Source organism: Antedon mediterranea, chromosome 5 (genome assembly GCF_964355755.1).
Source record: "Antedon mediterranea chromosome 5, ecAntMedi1.1, whole genome shotgun sequence".
NCBI lineage: Eukaryota > Metazoa > Echinodermata > Crinoidea > Comatulida > Antedonidae > Antedon > Antedon mediterranea.
This window is the reverse complement of record NC_092674.1, coordinates 4601226-4622138: the sequence shown is the minus strand read 5'-3', so window position 1 is coordinate 4622138 and position 20913 is coordinate 4601226. Positions and strand designations below refer to the sequence as shown.

Sequence of the window (20913 nt, the reverse complement as noted above, 5' to 3'; positions counted from 1 at the left end):
TATTTCTTTTAAAATCTGAAAAGAGGGCGCCTCGTTTTGATGCTTAAACATTGATACTGTAGTAAACATTTCTATTGTTGGTGGTATAAATATTGTAGGGCTGTGACTAATAAATATACAATAAAGTGAATTTATATACGCTTCTAACTTTTAAACAATCATGGAATTTGGAGTTAATAAAATGGTAAGTAACCTTATTTTAGTGCATTTTGTAAGTAGGCCTAAGTGTATTCCGCTAGGCCTCTCGGACTATGTAACTGACCAAACCGGTTTGTGTAGAGTAGTAGTAGGCTAATGATTACCGTAACGGCATCACATCGCGAGGCGCCACGTTTGAACATGTACCTTTTCGTGAGCTGTGTTTTGTGTTTAGTACATATTACATACAGTGTTTTTGGATCATCATATACAATGAAATAGTAATACGAATTTACCAGTTGGCCTAAGCTTTCATTATGTTTATCTTAAGAAAGATATGTTTACTGTGGGAGGTCGATTCGATCTGGTCGATTCGCTCGGGTCGTTCTGGTCGATTCGCTCGGGTCGTTCCGTGTGGAATGGGCGGATAATTTGTGCTTAGGAGGAGGGGGATGGAGAGGTAGGTGGAAAGAGACCAATTATATAGACGCAGATCAAACATATTGTTTCGTTTTCAGGTCAGTTTTGCTTATTCGTATAATATGGTGGTATAGATCTTGAATGTGTAGATGTTCATTTTGTTTGAGATAGATCAGGAATTTTCATTGATATTATACATAGTATCGGTTTTAATACAGAAGGGCGAGACCCCGCCTCTTAAAGCGTGGTTCCCACTAGCGACGCAACTCAAGGACGTAACGCAACGCAAATTAATTGACCAATCACAAGCGATGGCTTATTCGCTTGTGATTGCTAACTGTCTATAACTTCGCTTGTCATTGGATAAAACGCGTGCGTTGCGTTTACGTCCTTGCGTTACGTTCTAGTGGGAACCAAGCTTAAGAAACCTTCCGTATAGATTCTTTGCATTTTATCTTCCCTGTGGCGTTCTTCTTTATGTCATTAAAATTAGATGATTACACGTAATCACAATCCAATGGTTAATTTTATTTAATGAGTTTGTCATTATCCTACTGGATGAGTAAAAGCTTAAATAAAGATGTAAATTTGTTTTGTTTTAATACGACTCCTGCATTGAGCTGATAAGTGTATTGCTTACACGTATAGAAGATGTCCCCACGTCTAGCAGATACATTTCAATCACTAATCTAAATTGATATATTCTTCCTGTTGTAATAAGTTTAACTAAAATGTATCTGTTCATAGTTCAGTATTTAAATGGAATTCAATGAAATTAGTTTAGAATGGCATTTAACAAAAAACATCACGTCTTACTTTCTGCTGATATGAATAAAGATAGAAATTATTGTTATTGCGGTAATATAAAGCGTTAGTGTAGAGTTTACAATCCGACAGTAGTCATGAGAATAGGTAGAGAGATAACACACACTCCAATGCTATTAAATCACACGTGTATTTCTAACGTATAATTATTTTGCTTCTTTGATACATAATAAAAATATAACCTTCCCGCAAAATGTCCATACTTGTAATTGTTCTTATATTGTTTAGGAGAAGAGCATCATAATTTAAAAAGTCTTTTACAGCGGAAAATTAGAAAGAGCGTTAAGAAAACCAAAGCGATTATTTTATTGTCCCGATAGTCTTCTAGTTTTATGTGTTATTCGTGCACCTTTTTTTTCTTGTAACAGACAAGTTGTTTTAATTACGTCTAGGTCTACATTTTATAGGTTTATATCTGTAAATGTCGTTACAATTGTACAGGAGGAATTGCATTAAGATACAATCTTCAGAGTTGTTCGATTGTACATACACTATCCTAGTGGAGAACATACCTTAGTTTTCAGTTTCAATAGTTCATCAAAGAACAACATTTACCACTCACCTGTTTGTTAATCGGCAATTTGTCAATTTTGTTTTTATTGAAAGTTAGTCTGACATACATTTCATTGAGTTGCACAAAATGCCCTTATTAGGTTCGGGAACGATCCGCATTCTCTAACTTTTGATCCATCAGTGTGGAAATGACTACAGACACTTTTATAATGCATCTGAATCCAACAAGGTGATTTAATTTTACATTCTTACACTCTTCGGAAATGGGAAAACGCCTAGAAATCACTTTATTAGTGTTTTTAGACAGGCTAACTTGATATATTCAAACTACAGTATACTTGTATATAGGATGACATTAAATATGAATCGTCGTTTTCATTCACTTTAAAAGTTGGTCTTGATCGTCAGTGACGTAACATAGGAGATACACCATCATGTATTTGACGCGCGCGTTGTTTGCACGCGCTCCGATATGTGTCTTTATTCTTATGTCACTGATATGAGAATCAAAATTGTTCTCAAACCGGTCAATAATGTCCTGCAACATCCCTACATTTTCCATTGTAACTATTGAATAGTTATAATGTCTCTGAAAATCATAATTGTTCCCATACCGATCAATAATAATAGTTGGAGAGACACACCTTACCGGTGACAGCGTTTTGTTTAATGCTTTTTTCTCTCCTCGGCTTCGTGTCTTGTCCTTCATATATATTTATTTTTCTATGTTTTTGTAACTATTATTTTATGTTTATTGCCGAAATGAATAAAATAAAAAATAAAAAATAATGTCATACAACATCGCCAACTTTTTATATTCGTAACTTATTAAGTAGTTGCAAAACATTAAACATAAACTGTCGCTATCTTGGACAGAATCCAATTCAATCATTCTTTCGCTCAAAATTAAATATCACAATTACAATTCATAATGTTCATATGCATCAATTTCATAAATTTTTAAGATTGCTTATGTCGATAAAATCATATATTAAAGGCATCACTAAGTATCTTTTTGTAGACTTGTTTTCTTATTAAAGTCGGTGAATTCCATTCTGGTGTTTTTTGTTGTTTTTTTTGTTACTATTTCCATATCTGTTAGGCCTACTTACAGTGATTTTATTCATATTGAATCAGAGAGGAAATATTACCATCCTAATTTGAATGTAGGCTACTTCCCCTCATAGCAAAATTCCAAAAATTTGTAATTCAAATTTTGAAAGAAATAAAAATAGACGGACCAGATTATGAATCGGAAATCAGATATATCATGTGAGACGTTCTGGAAGCGTGTATATAGCGCCCTCTATAATGTTCCCTATTATGTCATAATTAATCATGAATTATTCATGATTTCTGCCCACGTTCGTCCTGGAAAAAAAAATTACGCGTTCTGGAAATAGGTTTACAAAGAGCTGACTCGAGCGTAAACGTGAAAGGGCGCCACCTTTAGCAGATAATCACATAAGGAACAAGATCAGCAAAGGCAGACCAAATGGAAAAAGATAGTAACATCATGTATCCTTGATAGACATGAATGAATTAGAAGACTTAGACTGGATTAGTATTGGTTTATAAGAGACCAATACTGTAAGACAGCTTTTCTAAGCTGTATAGCGCCATCTTTTGATTCGCATGAATAATTGAGGAATTAAGCCGACGAGAACTAATTCCACCAAGATTAAAATGCAGCGTTTTAATAGATCCGACTTGTTGCCGATATCACCATGGTAACGATTAGGATTAACATAAATAATTTTATCTGTTACATTTTTTTGAACAAATAGATTTTCTCAATCACTGCTTCGTTATAAAACGACTTTTGTCAATTTCTTCACAATAGTTTAACTTTATCTTCCGATAAACGAGGATGGCATACGATTAGAATCGTTTGAGAAAAGTAGTGCACGTCACACCGTCGTTAATGTCAAGTTGATCTTACTATCTTCTGCTGAGATTATGCGCCAAATTATGTGAACTTCGATTTAAGTTCATGCGTTAGACTTAAACGTTGTGTGTTAGGCCTACTTGATAAATTCTTCACGTCATACAGTACTACGTTTTATAAAAAAATCACTTAGAAAACTGTCTATTAATTGTATACACTAGGTTTCGAAAGGCCCATGTGTTTATTCTACTTGTAAATTCTCAAAAAAAATGTTCTGATAGTCCTAACTGTTTTTCAATTTAAGATAGATAGTGAAGTATAATATATATTAACTTAAAAATAATATAGAATTCCACAGCTTCACTTTGTAATAACCTTTTATGGTTTGGAATTAGGAATTATGGTTTTTGTATTTTTTTAAACTCATATAGGCCTATTTTTAGCAATCTATTTGTTACAGTACTTCAATTTCAAAATTAATTGTACATTTTGGCCTACATCAAATTGTGATACTGCTGTGGGAAGAGTGAGGTCTGATGTGCGTGGAAGGACATAAGCGACAGAAGAGGAAGAAGGCCTACAATCGCGGAGTTGTTGTAGGCCTATATGTGTTGTTTACCATCTCTCTGGTCGAAACCAGACCTGCGGTAACAATACGTGTAAACCTGATTATTTATTCTACAATATTACCTCAATAAAAAAATATAGAAAGACGACAACATTCTGCTGCTTCTGTATTTTTATTGTATTATTGATTTTTTTGTGCATGAATAAAAGACACCAATATGGAATAGAAAATGCTGACCATTATTTTGTTTTAGCATATATTATATTTCAACACTACTTACACTTATGACTCAATGTGTTTCTATTCATCGTGACATCCATTTCAGAATACGAATCAATAGTCATTTCCCGTATTTTACTAACGACTCGCTATTCAAAACACGATTTTAATGCAATTATGTCGATCTAACAACGATAGCATTGTGGAATTGGTTGTGAACCAAGCCAATTTAGATTGCCTGGTGTGAACATGGACATTTTGGCATACATGGCGTTTCATATACTACTTGCGTCGGAAGACTAAAAAACGCTGAATTTATTAGTGGCGCACACATAGTAAAATAATATTAACATAGCAGTTTAAAAAAGTAGACAATAGAGACTTGGGGGAAGTTTAGTTTACATACAATAATGGCGTTTACAATGACTGATTTGATACTGAATAATGTAGCAAAACATTAAACGCATTGGATGTCTTGTATAATTGAGAGTGGCGACAGAGTGTAAACACTAGTCAGAAGTGCTCTTGTTTCTCCACATAAGGCATGATATTCATGGAAATAGTCCGTAAAAATAAACTTAATAAACCTAGATTACCATAAGTAATATATTTCAAAGTATTGTCAGTATTGTACCTAGGTTATTGTCATTTATTTAAGTATAGTGTGGGCTGCCAGACAAGGTGAAACAAAGAGGCCACCGTACATCGACCCGTACATACTCAAAACGTATTTGATTTGCAGCTTCAACTTTTTTATTTGTTTTTCTCTTGAAAATCTTGGTCAGAATAATTATGCCTTACTTACCGACTTATTACTAAAGTTATAATTACAATTTGAGAAGGATCTTGCTTTCGTGAATAATAACATTTTTATTAATGCTCTCATCATTCGGCATAATGTCAATCAGATTACGAAGCGTGGATTGACATAGGAGACAATCAATAGGTCTACGATTATTTCAAATTAAGTTTAAACAACATAAATTTTCCATATTATCAAATACAATATATTTAGTACAATCTACACGTGACACTGCAACAAGTAAACACGTTTGCGTAATTGGTAAGAATAAATTTTTTGAGAATTTATTTTCCTTAGTAAGAATTATTTTCTTGGTAAGACTTTTTGCGATTCCTGGTAAGAATTTTGCGATTCTTGGTAAGAATTTTGCGATTCTTGGTAAGCAAAAACGTATATTGAAATACGGACAAGTCTTTTGTTGTTTTAAGAAAAGTTTTTTTTCTTAAAATGAGAATCAGAATTTTGCTTGTAGTGTGAAGACAATTTTGTGGAGAGGCCTTTCTTTTCGTTTTTTGTTTGTTCCAAGATGCTTGAGTTGTTATTGCGCATGTTCGTGTAATTGCCCTGGTATTTTACTGACCAATCATAGCCCATTATATGCACAGTCATCAAATACTGTAGAGCTCACATAGTTCAGTTTTTCCTCAAGTTCGCATGTTTGAAATCGAGAAATCTTGTTAACTGTATGCAGTGCAGGCTTAGTTGTAATCCATATAAGGCATTAACATAATAATAGGAGTACATATTTCTATTAGTATTTAGGCCTATATTGTTATTTAGAACATGTACGGTAGATCTAGCTAGGTCGTCACGTGAAATATAAACCCAGTTTATATCGAATAATTCAAACATTTTTTTGTCATCAATTTTAATATGAAATCTTCAAGCGTGGTTTGTATTTTTTATATTTCCCTAGTGTGCTGGTATAATATATTAGGCATCATTAGCAATAACGAATATAAGTGTTCAGTTACCAATTTTGGTGTCCCCTCGGGTATTGATTCTTCATTTTAATAAGTTACCTTTACTATTACCTTGACAGCGATATGACACAATAAACACTATAGGCTCTTATTGTTTTTGTTTACTAGTTATATATAGGAAAAAATAGGTTAGATAAATTTAATGTGTACATCTGTATTAGTGAACAATGAACACTTAATGCTTAATTCTCATCAATTTGGACATAGACCTACTGACTCACTGGTATTCCATTTACTGCCCTTTGGTTGAAATTTCCAAATAGACAAACGTAATCTATATATTTGAGATCAATAACGCTACAGGTTTTGTTATAAAAACCCCATAATTAATACAATTTTAAAGCCGATTTTCCACAAGGCGAATCGAAGGCGTCAGCTTATACGCATGCATCATGTTTCCAGCTTCCAAACCCCTTTATACGCAAGCGTATAAGCTGACACTTTCGATTCGCGCGAACAAATTTGCCTAGCGGGAAATCGGCTTAAGAGAGGTATTATGCTTTCGATACATATCTTTTACGGGGTTAAAGATTGTTCATAGGAACTATTTTAGTACATTTTATTATCATTTTATGATATTTTAGATCAAATTCTTATTGCCCCATGAGGCAACAACGGTCTGCTTCTTGACAGCTGTTAATACAATGATACGCTAGGCCTATACTATAGTAGTATCCAATATTATCAAAGCCGAATATTAGCCTACTTTCATAGGGATGATGCAGGAATCGTCAGCAGCTGGCTAGTCTAGGCTCTAGACCGTCATTAGTAAAGGTAAACATTTTTGCACATTTGGCGTTTCATACGTATAATAAAGCAAATCGAAATGCCGACTTGGTGGATTAACATAAAAATATAATTTTTACTACTACTTTACTAATATTATTACTACAAAGATAATAAACTACTAACTTGGGGAAAGTCTACTAGCTGGCCTGAGATAGGTCTCTACTCTTCTTTGACTATATAGGCCTACCATTAAAGCCTGGTTCATAGTAGAATGCAACGCAAGGCGGTAAGCGCAACGCAACTAATCTGACGAACCACAAGGGATTTTTCCTACAATAGTCATTTCTCAGATTTATAATTAGTCGATTTAATTAGATGACGGAAGACAGTATAATTATTAATCAAAATGATCCAATTATATAGAAGACACAACTATTAACTCGTTGGCAAATGTCGAGGATGAATTTTCTAGAATGCTTTGCCATAGCAACCGTAAATAATCAGTTGGATCGATGTATATTATGGCATTACAGTGATTAACAACAATCATAATGTTTACTCCATTTCCATGGAGATAAAAGTCACTCACCCAATCAATACACAAGGATGTACACGTCGTAAAACATTGTTTTTTTGTAAACATTTCACTTCCAGGAGATGCATTAATTATGCATTAATTATACTATAAATATTATGCAATAATAAAACAGTTCCGGATCTAAAAATTTAGCTTAAGTTCGTCGTACGTACGTGTACACTAAAACAAAATTTCAATATAGGCCTACTACGGATAGTACTGTACCAACAACTATTATTATTACACTAAATATCTCTTATAATATATAAATAAACACTCCTGATATTAATCCTATACTACAGTATTGAAAATAGATTGTGTGCAAAGTATATCGAATCGAAATTCGATGATCAATGATAGATTCTATGGTGATCAATAACTGCTGTTGCGCAGTAGGATCTTGATGATGCGCACAGGTGGTGTGACACATTAACAACAAAACGGCAGACGACGACCACGCCCGTTCATGCGACCACGCCCTAGTATTGCATTCCCCTTTCATATGTTACCGTGTTATAAATATTGATCATTGATAAGGAGTTAAAAACAACAATCAGCGACGTTTCACCTGCTTTAAAGGATGTCGTGTTGCATTATGGGTAATTTATTGGATTTTAACAGACGGACAGCAGTGAAATGATAAATTCAGTAAACATGTTATATTTCTGTTACTATTAGACTAACTCACAGATTCTGGAGAGCATGGTGTTAAATGATTTCCTTCACCCCACTCCAAACATGATACGACACTAAGGCGTAATTATTAAAACAATATTTTAGGCTTACGTCATTAGGCCTACCTTAATAAAAATGAAATTAGAAGACGGAAATATAAGTCCATTAGTCAGTATTGTTGTTCGCTTTTCAATTTCAATTGATAATTAACCATAATAACAACACGATTAGGCTTAAAAGGAGTATACTATCCTTGGATAAATACCTACTGTAATGATGCACACTCGTTTAGGCTTGGTATCTACTTTACTTAATGATATTTAGACACTATAGGCGAGGTCTGGAAAACCATGCGTGCGATAAGTATGGAAAGCCGAACTACTGCATAATTAAAGTAATAGGACGGCATTATTGTCCCTTTAGTATACATCAACGTTCTGTACAAACCGGCAAGTTTCAATTTATAAAGTTTGATATCAATCAGTTGCGCGGCTGGGGCTTATGTATAGGGATTATGTAAACATTACCCGCGAACCCTTCCGTCTCCAATGTCTGGTGTTTATTATGCTCCGGCTATAGTATACTATATTGCACTATGCATTTAATGGCGGATTGGATCCAGGATTTTGAATTTAGAGTAGGGAAAATTGTGAAATTAAGTGCGGAAAGTAAACTGTTTTTGCATTGTATTATCATACCGAAATTGAGTGGGGTCCACCACTCCCCCACCCCCGCACACGCCATCGGTATCCACTATAACATTCTACGATATCAATACTACTGAAAATTCCCTTTTAAAATCCTGTTTGCAGGTCAAATTTTAATAAAACGAATTTCTGTGTATTTCTATATTAAAATATTTTCTATATAAACAACTTTTTAATGACTTATGGTCCGCAATGTTAATTACACAAAGATAATAGCCTTATTTAGATATTTTCTCATTAAATGACACTTTGGCCCACCATAGATAATAACGTGGTTTATATTCGGGGGCGGATGAATATACTTGATGGTTGCTTGGCAAATTCACTTATACTCACTTCAATTAAGACATAATGATTCTCAACCTTCACCATTTTACGAATATCACCCGTTAATGAATTATTTACCGAGTAGGCCTGAGTGGTATAAGGAGACACTGGCCTGCTGTGGGGATGTGGTTATGTCAATTTCACGTTTGTATTGAGTGCGTACAGTATATCGAATCGATAAAATACCAAAAAGTGAAGAAATATGATATTCAGAAATGCACCGTGATATCATATGTATTTGTTTACCCAATTAAGGACGGGCTTGGCAGACTTCAATACTCATAATTTTATAATTGTCGATTCATAATTTAAATTAGATTCTATAGGTATTCAATGAGTTTTGAGAAACCCGGTTAATAAATGAATATACCTTAAATACTCATGATTTTATCTGATTAATTAGTGAAAATAAGAAACCAATAATTCGTCAAGATTTCTGATTGTGTTATGACTTCTGCTAGTATGTAAAGATATCTTTAATAACAGATATCAACTTGGAATAAAATTTGAAATTTAATATATATAATAAATAGGCATATTGTATAATATTTCCAAGAGTCGGTCGATGTGAACGGTTTGTGTTTCCCTCTTATTTTTATTCTGCACTTCGATGGGGAATTGTACGCACATACGTATACTGTTGCATTGAGTATGCCTATTCAGTATTATATAACACCTAAATAAATTCCAGTCATTTGATTGGACGATTATGGGTCAATTCAATTCTGAGTTTACAATTTTGAACACGGAGCTACCCATTAATATTTCGAGTTTTCTATTTTCTTTTATTCTTCCTTATAATTCTTGTCTTTGTTTGATATACAATCAATTTTGATATTATCTGTTCTATTTTTCTTTCTTACTATGATGATTCAAGTTTAAACGCTTTGTCGGATTTACGTAATATAGGCCTACTAAATGCCTATTTATAAATCAGTCTGTAATTCCATTAATTTCTCACTAATAATATATAATTCCGGTTTTGGTTTAGTCATTATGTAAACATTATACCAGCACTGTACCATTACGCCCCTATGCAATACGGATTTAATAGATCAAATTTATAATGGGGGTATTTTTTTGTTATATTTTCTTTTCATAAATATTCATAGACATCGAATCCGCTTTTAATGAATTGATTTGTAGCAACTATGGCTGGAGATAACAAAACATTTGAACGAGGTATCCGTTGCACAGCACGATAAAAAATGTACATATTGATAAACTAGCCTTCAGTTAACTCTGACTACACTGCATATTAATCTTGTAGTGTATTGTTATCGCCCTGCACTTAACGAGCATGCGCTTACCTAAAAATCTGTCCTAGAAAGATCATCATCGAATCATGTAATTGTGTGGTGTTGGTGAACAAGAAGAAGCATGCCTGCAGTTTTTACATGTTCAGGGCGAAATCACCAACTGATTTTTTAATTTGATACTTAATTATGGTTTGGAAACCAGTAGACCTATATCAAGATTTGTTCTCGTTTTCTTTCAAGAAACCGTCATAACTAACATCAAAATTTCATCGATATTTTCAATTGTCTGTTTTTTCAAAACAGGTGTAATTTTCACTAAATCCAAAATGAAAACATAATGAGGACTGTGTTCGTTGATAGCAAGACTTCATAATTAATACTAACGGATTAATACTTTCTTGAAATTAAAAAAACACATTATTTGTGATTATCTATACTGAAAGATGATTTTGTTTTTGGAAATTACGCGTTGTCGACTTTTGTAAGTGATACACAATCTAAATACAGTCAGCATTTATTTTCACTAAAGGTTAGTACAGATTCATTTCATTTATTTATTTATTTAATTTGTTTATTTAACAACATATTTATACAGGATTATACGATCAGGTAAAGGAAAACCTGGTGTGCAATGTGGTCCTGTCTTGAATACAAACAAAATTAGGAAAAAATTGAGATCAATATCTAGCTTTGAATGAAGCAATTGTTGGGGAATATTTAATTTCAGTTGGTAGGTTATTCCATATATTGGCGCCTGCAACTTTGAACGACAAGTTCATCTTACTACTGGTATAGTAGAGTATTGTTATATTTAGGCATACTCCACGTGTTAAAGTGAGTATGAATATCAGCTCAATTTCGTTTTATATGTTTGGTGAAAACCTACATTTTTAACACGTTATTATTAGGCCTACACTGTCTTATGTTAATATGTTTAAAATCCCCATTATTTGCAAACATACAATGACATTTCCACCCCGACGTCTTTTAAGACAATTATAAAAAAGAGGGAACATTGTTAAATATCCCTAATAGGCCTAAAGCCTTGTCTACACTTTAAACTTTACAGTATGTGACAAAACAATGCGATATGCCCGCCATATATGGACATGATGATGTCATATTACTACCATATTTGGTCATATCACTACCATATTTGGGCACATCACACATGACTCTTGTGAGTATTCCTATGTAAATTACGAGTTTCTTTTGATTTATGTTTTTCTTTAAAAAAAAATTGTGTTTAAAAGGTAAAAACGTTAGTCCAGGGAAAAGTGAAATTACACTCTTTCCTGGTTTAGTCAAATCTTGTGAACTTCCATCTTTAAACACTTTTTTTAGTCGTCTCAACTTATTTGTGGGATTGTTCTTTAGTAAAATGTGAAGAAGGTTAATTATGGAAAAACTATGTATATTGTTCTGTTAAAATTGTGACATTCTGCTAAAATTGTGACATTCTGCCAAAATTGTTACATTCTGTTAAAATTGTGACATTCTGCTAAAATTGTGACATTCTGATAACAAATTGCGACATTCTGGGGAAACATCATCTAAAAAAACTAATCTATTATGAAATTATAAGCAATACAGTCTTAATCAAATAAACACAAAGCAAATCACATAGAAAAACAAACAAAAACTATTTCCCAATAATGAAACAATTTCGGAATTTTCCTACAAGAAATGTGATCAGCAGGCGCCTTTCAAGTCAGTAAGCCAGATAAAAGCTTTTAAACTAATGATTTTTTGTAATGGTAATTTCGGATAATGTCAAACATTCATTAATAACTGCTTTATTTTCTAAGACGTATTCGTTCGGCATTTACCACCGATTCCTTTAAATAATAATGACAGAATGATTATTAGGACCATTAGTATGTCTTTTAAGGCTGTTTTATAAAATTATTATAATTTATTAAACGGTAGGAAATTCATCATATCGGCTAAAAAATATGTCAAACCAAGAAAGACAACACACTCAAGGAAAGTAACTAGACTAGAGGGGTTATGATGGGAGCAAAGGCCAATTTACACAGATGAGCGGTAACGGTAAATATAAATCTAGAATCTGTGTTATTCCTTATGACCAATTACACACAATGAGGAGCGGACTGAAGGCTTCCGCTCAGGATAGGTACAGATTCTACCTGGGACAAGCTCTGTTACCGCTCGTCTGTGTAAAATGGCCTTAAAATTATAATTGTAATTTTACTCTTCCCTCTGGACCGAAGAAAGAAATACCAAACTGGAGCTATTTTGTTATTTCATTATTGTGAATCCTTATTAAGGGGACATCCTTCAGGGCCCCAACAAAGTGTCCCTTAATAAGTGTGTGTGTGTGTGTGTGTGTGAGGAGTGTGAATAGGAGTTGGTCGTTATGGTGTGGTAAACAATGAAAAAAACACGAAATTGTGCCCTTAATAGGGGTGTCCACTTAATATGGGTGTTCCAAAAAATGTTGCTAATGAGGGATTCTCTGTATTATTTATTATTTTCAAGATGGATATACGGATTTGTGTCGAATTTACTAGAAATCACCATCGTAAAGGTGATCGATTTTATTTAGAAATCCTAGTCAAAAGTGTAGGCCTAATTCTCGGTGTGTTTATATTATTATATCAATAATTTGCTAACATCTATGTGAGGTTAGGCCTACAGAGTTAAACGTTGTTTGGTGTAATGTTCTTAGAAAATCACAAAAGAAATAACGATAAACATAACGCATCGTAATTACTGTTCTTTTAATTATTCAGTGGGCCTAAGTATAATGTCTTGTATATTTGCTCTGTGGGTAATATCTTCTCTAGATATCTCATTTCGAGTAGATACAATGTGCTTTGTGTATACATAAAACACGATTATCTAAACACTGAGTTTATATGACGACTCCTTTAGTGCAATTGACTAGAAAAGAGGCACGCGCCATAAATATGATAGTCGTCACGCAGAAGATTAGGTTAGTATGAAGAATAGAAAAAACATCATATCAAAAAACAGTTATTATGCCTATAATTATCGAATTATATCCAATTATATTTGTGTATAGATTTGCATCTATAGATTTACATCTATACATGCAAATTCGGGAATTATGTTCGGTGTCAAAATTCCTTTAAAGCTCATCAGATTTTTACGCGCGTTTTGTAGGCCACGTGCGTGCAAAAGTTAATGTAATCCAAATTGTCACCTGTGGCCAAATTAATTCCGTTTGTACGTAGTTGCGTTGCGATGTATTTTGTTATTGCAACCATAAATATTTGGTAAATTTAGGTAGACTTATATTTACGCAATTTCTATGCATCGTTGTTGAAATTTCACCCGGAAGAAGAAATAAATATATTAATTTTGTTATTAAAGCTACCAGCAAGTAATCTGACAGATATTCTGTACGGTTAATTGACCATGACTTATTATGTTTTATAGCTAGTGATTTCGTTTTGAATAGGCCTAGGTCAAACTAAACTCTTTTATTTCATTTGGCGGTCTAGTTCCAAGTCCTTCATTCACCGATAATCGATCCAGGGACACCGCCCCAACCTACAACCCCCCCCCCCCCCCCCCCACCGCACCTCTCGAGTGTGGTCCGTATTTGCCCGTACCAACCAACAACCAACAAAGAACGGCTCCTCTAAATACAAGCCCTCAGCTTCTCAATCCCCTTCATTCGCTTATTCCTGTTCCTCTGGACCTATTATTTAAATAACCTAATTTGTAGAATGAATTTAACATTCAAGATAATTAGCTAAAGTATAAAATATGCCGCGTATCATACTTAATGCATACTATTACGGAGACTGTTTTGTTATTTGTCATTAGTGTGTTTCATGTTTATCTTATACCTTTCATATGGGCACTTTGGGTAACCAGTTCAGTAATAACTTAGTGAAGTCCCAAATGTAATGTTTAATTACAAATCCCCAGTAAAATACGTTAGTGTAATCTAATACGAGACAACCGTATAATGTCGATGATGCTTTATGCATTCATTTCATGGTTATTTCCCTTGTTGGAGTTGTCATGTGGGTACTTGTTGTTATTAGCACAAATTATTAACTTATTAATAACTTCAGGTTTTAAAACTTCCGGTTCCCATTTGGACGCAACGCAAGGATATACGCGCACCACTAGTAATTTGACCAATCACGACGCGATGTATCATCCAAAGTTTCGCTTGTGATTGGTCAAAACTGGCTTGCGTTGCGCCTACGTCGTACAAACAGGGAGTTGTTATTAATAATAATTAATTAATAATTAATAACAACTCCCTGGTACAAATTAGCAGAAAGTTTGATAGATTCTTAATTTGTTAGGTTCAGAGGTCAAACAACATCTTTTTGTTAATAGCGCTTGATACGTTATTTTAATGAATTTAGCTGTTTAGTTTTACATAATATATGAAGTCCAGAGAATTAGTATAATGCCAGATTAGTTGGTTCATACAGATATAAAATGTCTATGGTTGGTTATTTTTATTTCTGGTTCATTACTCTTTGACTGTAAGTAATGTTCTCATGGGTTAAGTTTCTGATTGTACGTTTTAAGGGTATCTTTAAATATCAAATATGGTATTTGATACTCCAATGTAATAAAATATGCTTATAACGTTTTTGTATGAGCCGGCATTACGTAACATTATCCAAATCTACCGGCTACGTTTAACACGTATTTTCAGTGTGGCCTATACGATCACGACGGTTGTGATTGGTCAACTAACTTACGTTGCGCCTACGTCGTTGCGGTGCGTCAAAGTAACAAAGCGTTAAGAGGGATGTGAACGAGTATATGTGTTAGTTACAGAGCATGGGTGATATTTTAGGGAGATGGGGGAAGGGGGATATTCTATTTAAATTAAATTGTGTTGATGAAAAAGTCAATTCCTTTTGATATCAGAAGCCTCAGTTTCCACTTAAGTTCTTCTTATATTAACTTATGCAAAAGGATTGACAAAATCCAGTCTAGAAATACTTTACCAATATATGAAAGTACTTCAACATTGAATAATAAAATGTACGGATTTTCCTTATGTTTTTATGGACAATAGCGTGTTATTCTAATATAATCCAAAAGATATTCATAACACAGTTTTTCCTTTGTGTAAAATTAAGTCTTACATAATATTCGGACCGTTCTATTATAAAATGAATTTCACAGAAATAAGGACTTTAGACCTATAAAATCGACACGTGACAATGAATCAATTATGAAACTCCCAATTTGAATCATCGTGAAAACGTTCTACGGCTGTTGTGACGTAACATGCTTTAGTTAAATTCAATGTCATATTCATAGCTTAATATTGTAGCATCTGTACAGATAGTAATCGGTTGTATCTCTAGATCTTCAATTACTGTATTTCATCATTTAGTGATGTTTATGATAAAAGCATTACGATTGGTTGACAGAACAAGACAATCAGACTCTTTCAGACAATCAGGTCTTTGCTGTGTGAAACGAGTTATAGTCTTTCATAGACGCAACATTCTATTTAAATCAATCATTCGGTTCTTTTTTTACTTCTTATTTTTAATATAACACTTATTTGTTTGCAGTTTATTAGGTCTATTTCTTGTATTAAGGCAAATTTACACAGATGAGCGATAACGGTAAGCGGAAAGCCTAATGCTGTCTACGCTATCAAACTAGTTTGACAAAAAAGTGTTATGTTCCCAAATATGGTAGTGATATGCTTAAATATGGTAGTGATATGACATCATCATGTCAATATATGGGCACATCACATTTTTGTCATATAAAGTTTGATAGTGTAGACAAAGCTTAATTCAAATGTTCATCATCTCTCTTCAATACATGTTCTGTATTTGTATATGTGTGGCAAACAATAAGAACTGGCATTGGAAATATTCATGTCAAATTGTATTCCGTACAAATTATTTCGCTAATTATTCAAGTAATTAGAATTAGACTCCTTGGTTACAATTATCAAAAGTTTGTGACCTGTGATTTCATTTAATAGTATAATTAACATTTAAAACATATTGATTCTGAGCTGAAATTAAGAATGACAAACGTCACTATTTAACCGACAGAACGAAATCATTCAGTGGCCTACCATCCAGAAACATGTACCTTACCCACGCAGTTTTTCTGCGGACGAAATTGGAACAAAACGCGGTTAATCAGGTACGGCAACCGTTACGGCATAGAGTAATTCATTTGTACAGGGAAATAGGTCTATTATTTGTACCCAGTCGACAATTGTCATACAATCGGAGATATGGACTATCGGGCCATTGAAAACAGGGCCTGAGTTAGTATATGACAAGCCAAGTCCGTCAAATGGCTTGACAATGAATGGTTTTACTTGAAAATGAATTGAATGAAATGATAACAAATGGTGTGGCTAGACGGTAAATGATGTAGGTTTACGTTGATTTTTTACATGAATGCATTGTTGTTGAATGGTATGGATTGAGGATTTGGCTTACCAGTGTCTCTCTTTATATTCAGACAATCTATTCCAGTGGTTCCATTGGATGCATCAATTTATATTAAAAACTTAATTAATATTACCCATACGTGCGCTATACATTGACAGTATACGGGGATAATATATCATTGTGATAACACTATACTATAAAATATGGTCACGGTATGGAAACCGCCCTAGCACAGCCGGTCCAGATTGTATGCTGTTAATTGTCTGTTACTACTTTCTATGGTGATACCAATATCAAAACGAGTCTGCATAACAAGCCCTTATTAAAACTTCGATCGAAATTATCTGAATTGTATATCAATCATTTCTAACATAGTCGTTATTAAAAATATGCGATCGATGGAGAACGTCTGAAATATTGTCAGAATGTCAGAGAAGAGTTGACTTACACTCTCCCCTTCAATAATCTGCTGGTATATATTATTTAATTTAATTACCCCCTTTTGTTTGTTGAGCCTAATCCGAACTTGCTTAATATTGAATATGAATATTATGTAAACAAACAAAGTTAATTGATTTTTTTAACTGGTTATATAAATGCAATGCATTTATGTAGTATATACTGTATTTTGATTCAACTAAAGCGTGGTTCCCACTAGGACACAACGTAACGCAACCGGCGCAGCGTAAGAAAATGCTCTTCCAATAGTTGTGTTTGCCCCCGCGTGCGTGAAATCAAACCTGCGATGTTTGCAGCACTGTTGCGTCGTCGGTTCCCACTTGTGATTACGCTATACAGAATTTTGCGTCAATACGTCGTAGCGTTGCGTTACGTTGCGTCACTAGTGGGAACCACGCTTAACATGCAGCATAAAGGCCCGTTTATACTTCCGTAAACGACATAACCGCTCGGACATTGACTATAATTGTTAAATATCGTTTTAATGCTGTCTGTCTCTTTCTGGCTAAATAAACCGTTCCCTTAGTCCCTGAGTGCTGATAAACTGTGTCATTTATGTCATGAAACTATCAGTGTCTCATTACTATCAATCTTTATGTTGAAACATGGAGGTATAGAGAAATGTATGCCGACATTAATTGGCAATTAATACTGTACGAAGTATTTTCTGATTCGTATACTATGTTTTTTTGTACACGAAGACGTATCTGAAGTCAAAATCAGAATTAATAGCCTGTAAAATCATAATCTAATCTTATTAAATTAAATACAATTTCGAGTGAATTAGTTACTTAGATTATCACGCTAGTGATTACAAATTAAATAATTTTGTTTATAATTTGATGAGGCATCCGTTAATCACAAATATGTAGAAGCAGACGAACCGAATCACCATGGAGACATCACGGCACGCGCAGGAGAGTAAAGCAGAATTTGTTCTTGCAACGGAATGTCTTCATGTGATTTATATTCACACAATTCATTTTAACCCAAATAATAAAAAAAACTTGGATCGGAATTTACTTTTCGATTTCACAATTTAAATCTAAAACTCTTTTAAAAGTTTGAATCACTTCCCATCCATCACGTGTTTTTAGTCACAGGCAAACGCGACTCTACAGCTTACTATGTCGGTCGGTTGGTCGGTAAACACTAACTCGGATTGCGCACGCGACTGCAGCCGTATATATGGCCTTATTTAATTCCCAGTACCAGTAGGCCTACGAACACAATAATTATATTTCCAATGATAGATTAAATAGCCAGTCGGCGTTTCGGTTGTCTGTGTTGAGCTAAAAGTATTATACGTATGAAACGCCATATGTGCCAAAATATTAAGTCAAAAGAACCTAGACTATAACAAACAAATACAGTATTCAATATTTTTTCAGAGTAGTTGAGCATTCTTTGTACTAACCAAAACGTGACGTTTTTAAATACAATAGACTAGAAGCCTTAGGCCTATAGACAAAGAAAAACTTGTTGTACTTAGAGATGTAGAGTATTCTAGTTTCAAATTATTTTGTAATAAAAAAAATGTTACAGCAGCAGCCTTTTAGACAGAAAACATTTATAATAATATTGTACTGGGACATAAATCTTAACCATCAAAAATAGACACACATAGGCCTACAGGAAACGTTGTATGATTAAAAGCAGAGTTCTTTAGTCGAGAATATTCTGTCATTGGTCCGAAATAAAGGAAATTATAGTTGAAATTTGTGTATGAACCTAATTTGGCCGAAAATTCGAAATACCCGAGAAGACTTTAACCTTTTGTTAAGTGAGATATTCGCCTAAAGATCTGTGCTCTAATAGATCACGAAATAGGCCTAGAGATTGAAGTCTACGATTGCTAGGCGTAGCTGCTAATTGGCCGCTAGAAGCACTAACGGCTAGATTTACGACGATAGCGTAAATATTATTCTATGACACAAACTGTTTTCATTAACTTTCGGTAATTTTTAATCAATGTTATTATCGACATCTAGCGTATGGTGTAAACAATATCAATTTCCAAGGTTATTTATAGCTTATCATCATTTTAATAAAAAATATTGATATTCCATCTGAAGATAGAATAGAGATAGAATCCTTGTTAATTTGCGTAGAGAATGATATATGCCATGATGTTGTGATTTACTGTAACTAAAGCCTAAATGTCTACACTATCAAACTTTATGTGACAAAAAAAGTGTGATGTGCCCATATCTGGACATGATGATGTCATATCACTACCATATTTGGGGATTTGGGTTTTCAAACTAGTCTGATAGTGTAGACAGCTTTAGAAGTATGAATATTTTTAAAGTTTTAACGTGTGTTTGGAAGGTTACCATGGGAGCTACTGAGGCCTTCCAATATGACTCGCCCCACCACTCATAACTAATAGAAATTCTAATTAGATTTTAATTAATAGAAAACCTATTAATATATCATCATCATCATGTCATTTCGCGACTCGCCGTTCACTCGAGAAAAAAAGTATTTTATTCGTCTTCTTTATCACTGATTTAAAATTCACATGTTCGCACTTGCAGAAATCGTTCACACTGGGTTAGATGCCATGACACGATGAATGAACTAATATAATATCTATCGATTGTCAAGTTATGTGTCGTCTTATATTATAATCACGCAGCCAACAGAATATTTACTAAACAATAATTCAAGAGCAACGTGACGGCACGTAGCTATGCGACAGAGTCACAGACGACTGACAACCAAGAGGCTTCAGGCATATGGAACCTGCAAGATATTGAACGATTCAATCAAACAGCACACATCTCCTCAACTAATTGAATGTCAAAAGTTAAATTTGAATAATAATCCATAATTTACTTAAATCCGACTTACTTTAAAAGATCCTGTGTTATAATATAGGTCTTGATTGTGATTGGCTTAGGGCTAGCGCGTATTTACCACGTACGTGTAACTCTTATGGTCACTTTTTGCTTAGATTGTATTGAACCTGGTTCTTCTAAGTACAACAATAAAAATCAGACTCGTTCGCGTTTTCCTCGGTAGGAACGCGTCGCAAACGCATTAAGCTCTGTCTACACTATCAAACTTTATGTAACAAAAAAATGTGATGTGCACATAATATATGGACATGATGATGTCATATCACTACCATATTTGGGAATATCACTACCATATTTGTGAATATCACTACCATATTTGGGAATATCACTACCATATTTGGGAATATCACTACCATATTTGGGAATATCACTACCATATTTGACCACATTGTAGACAACAATAGTATTATTAAGCTAGATCATCATGGCCCACTTTCTTTATTACTCTACATATTACAGCTCCATTTTTTACTTGTGTTGTTTTATACTTGCAATATTTAACGTATTAAACAAACTGACGAATTGGAAATCCTCGGATAAAGAATTAATAATACAAATG

General features: G+C 33.8%; 2 protein-coding genes across 2 annotated transcripts in view; both read left to right on the top strand.

Annotated features, from left to right (window-relative positions):
- The window catches only part of LOC140050090 (triokinase/FMN cyclase-like), a 51085-nt gene that overhangs the window by 29586 nt on the left and 586 nt on the right, over positions 1-20913 (top strand). The gene's annotated exons all lie outside the window — the stretch shown is intronic.
- Positions 11026-20913, top strand: part of LOC140050089 (short transient receptor potential channel 4-like) — a 66544-nt gene continuing 56656 nt past the window's right edge. Inside the window, exon 1 of the mRNA XM_072095102.1 lies at positions 11026-11159. The gene's annotated coding sequence lies outside the window, so the exon portion shown is untranslated. The remainder of the gene's footprint in view (positions 11160-20913) is intronic.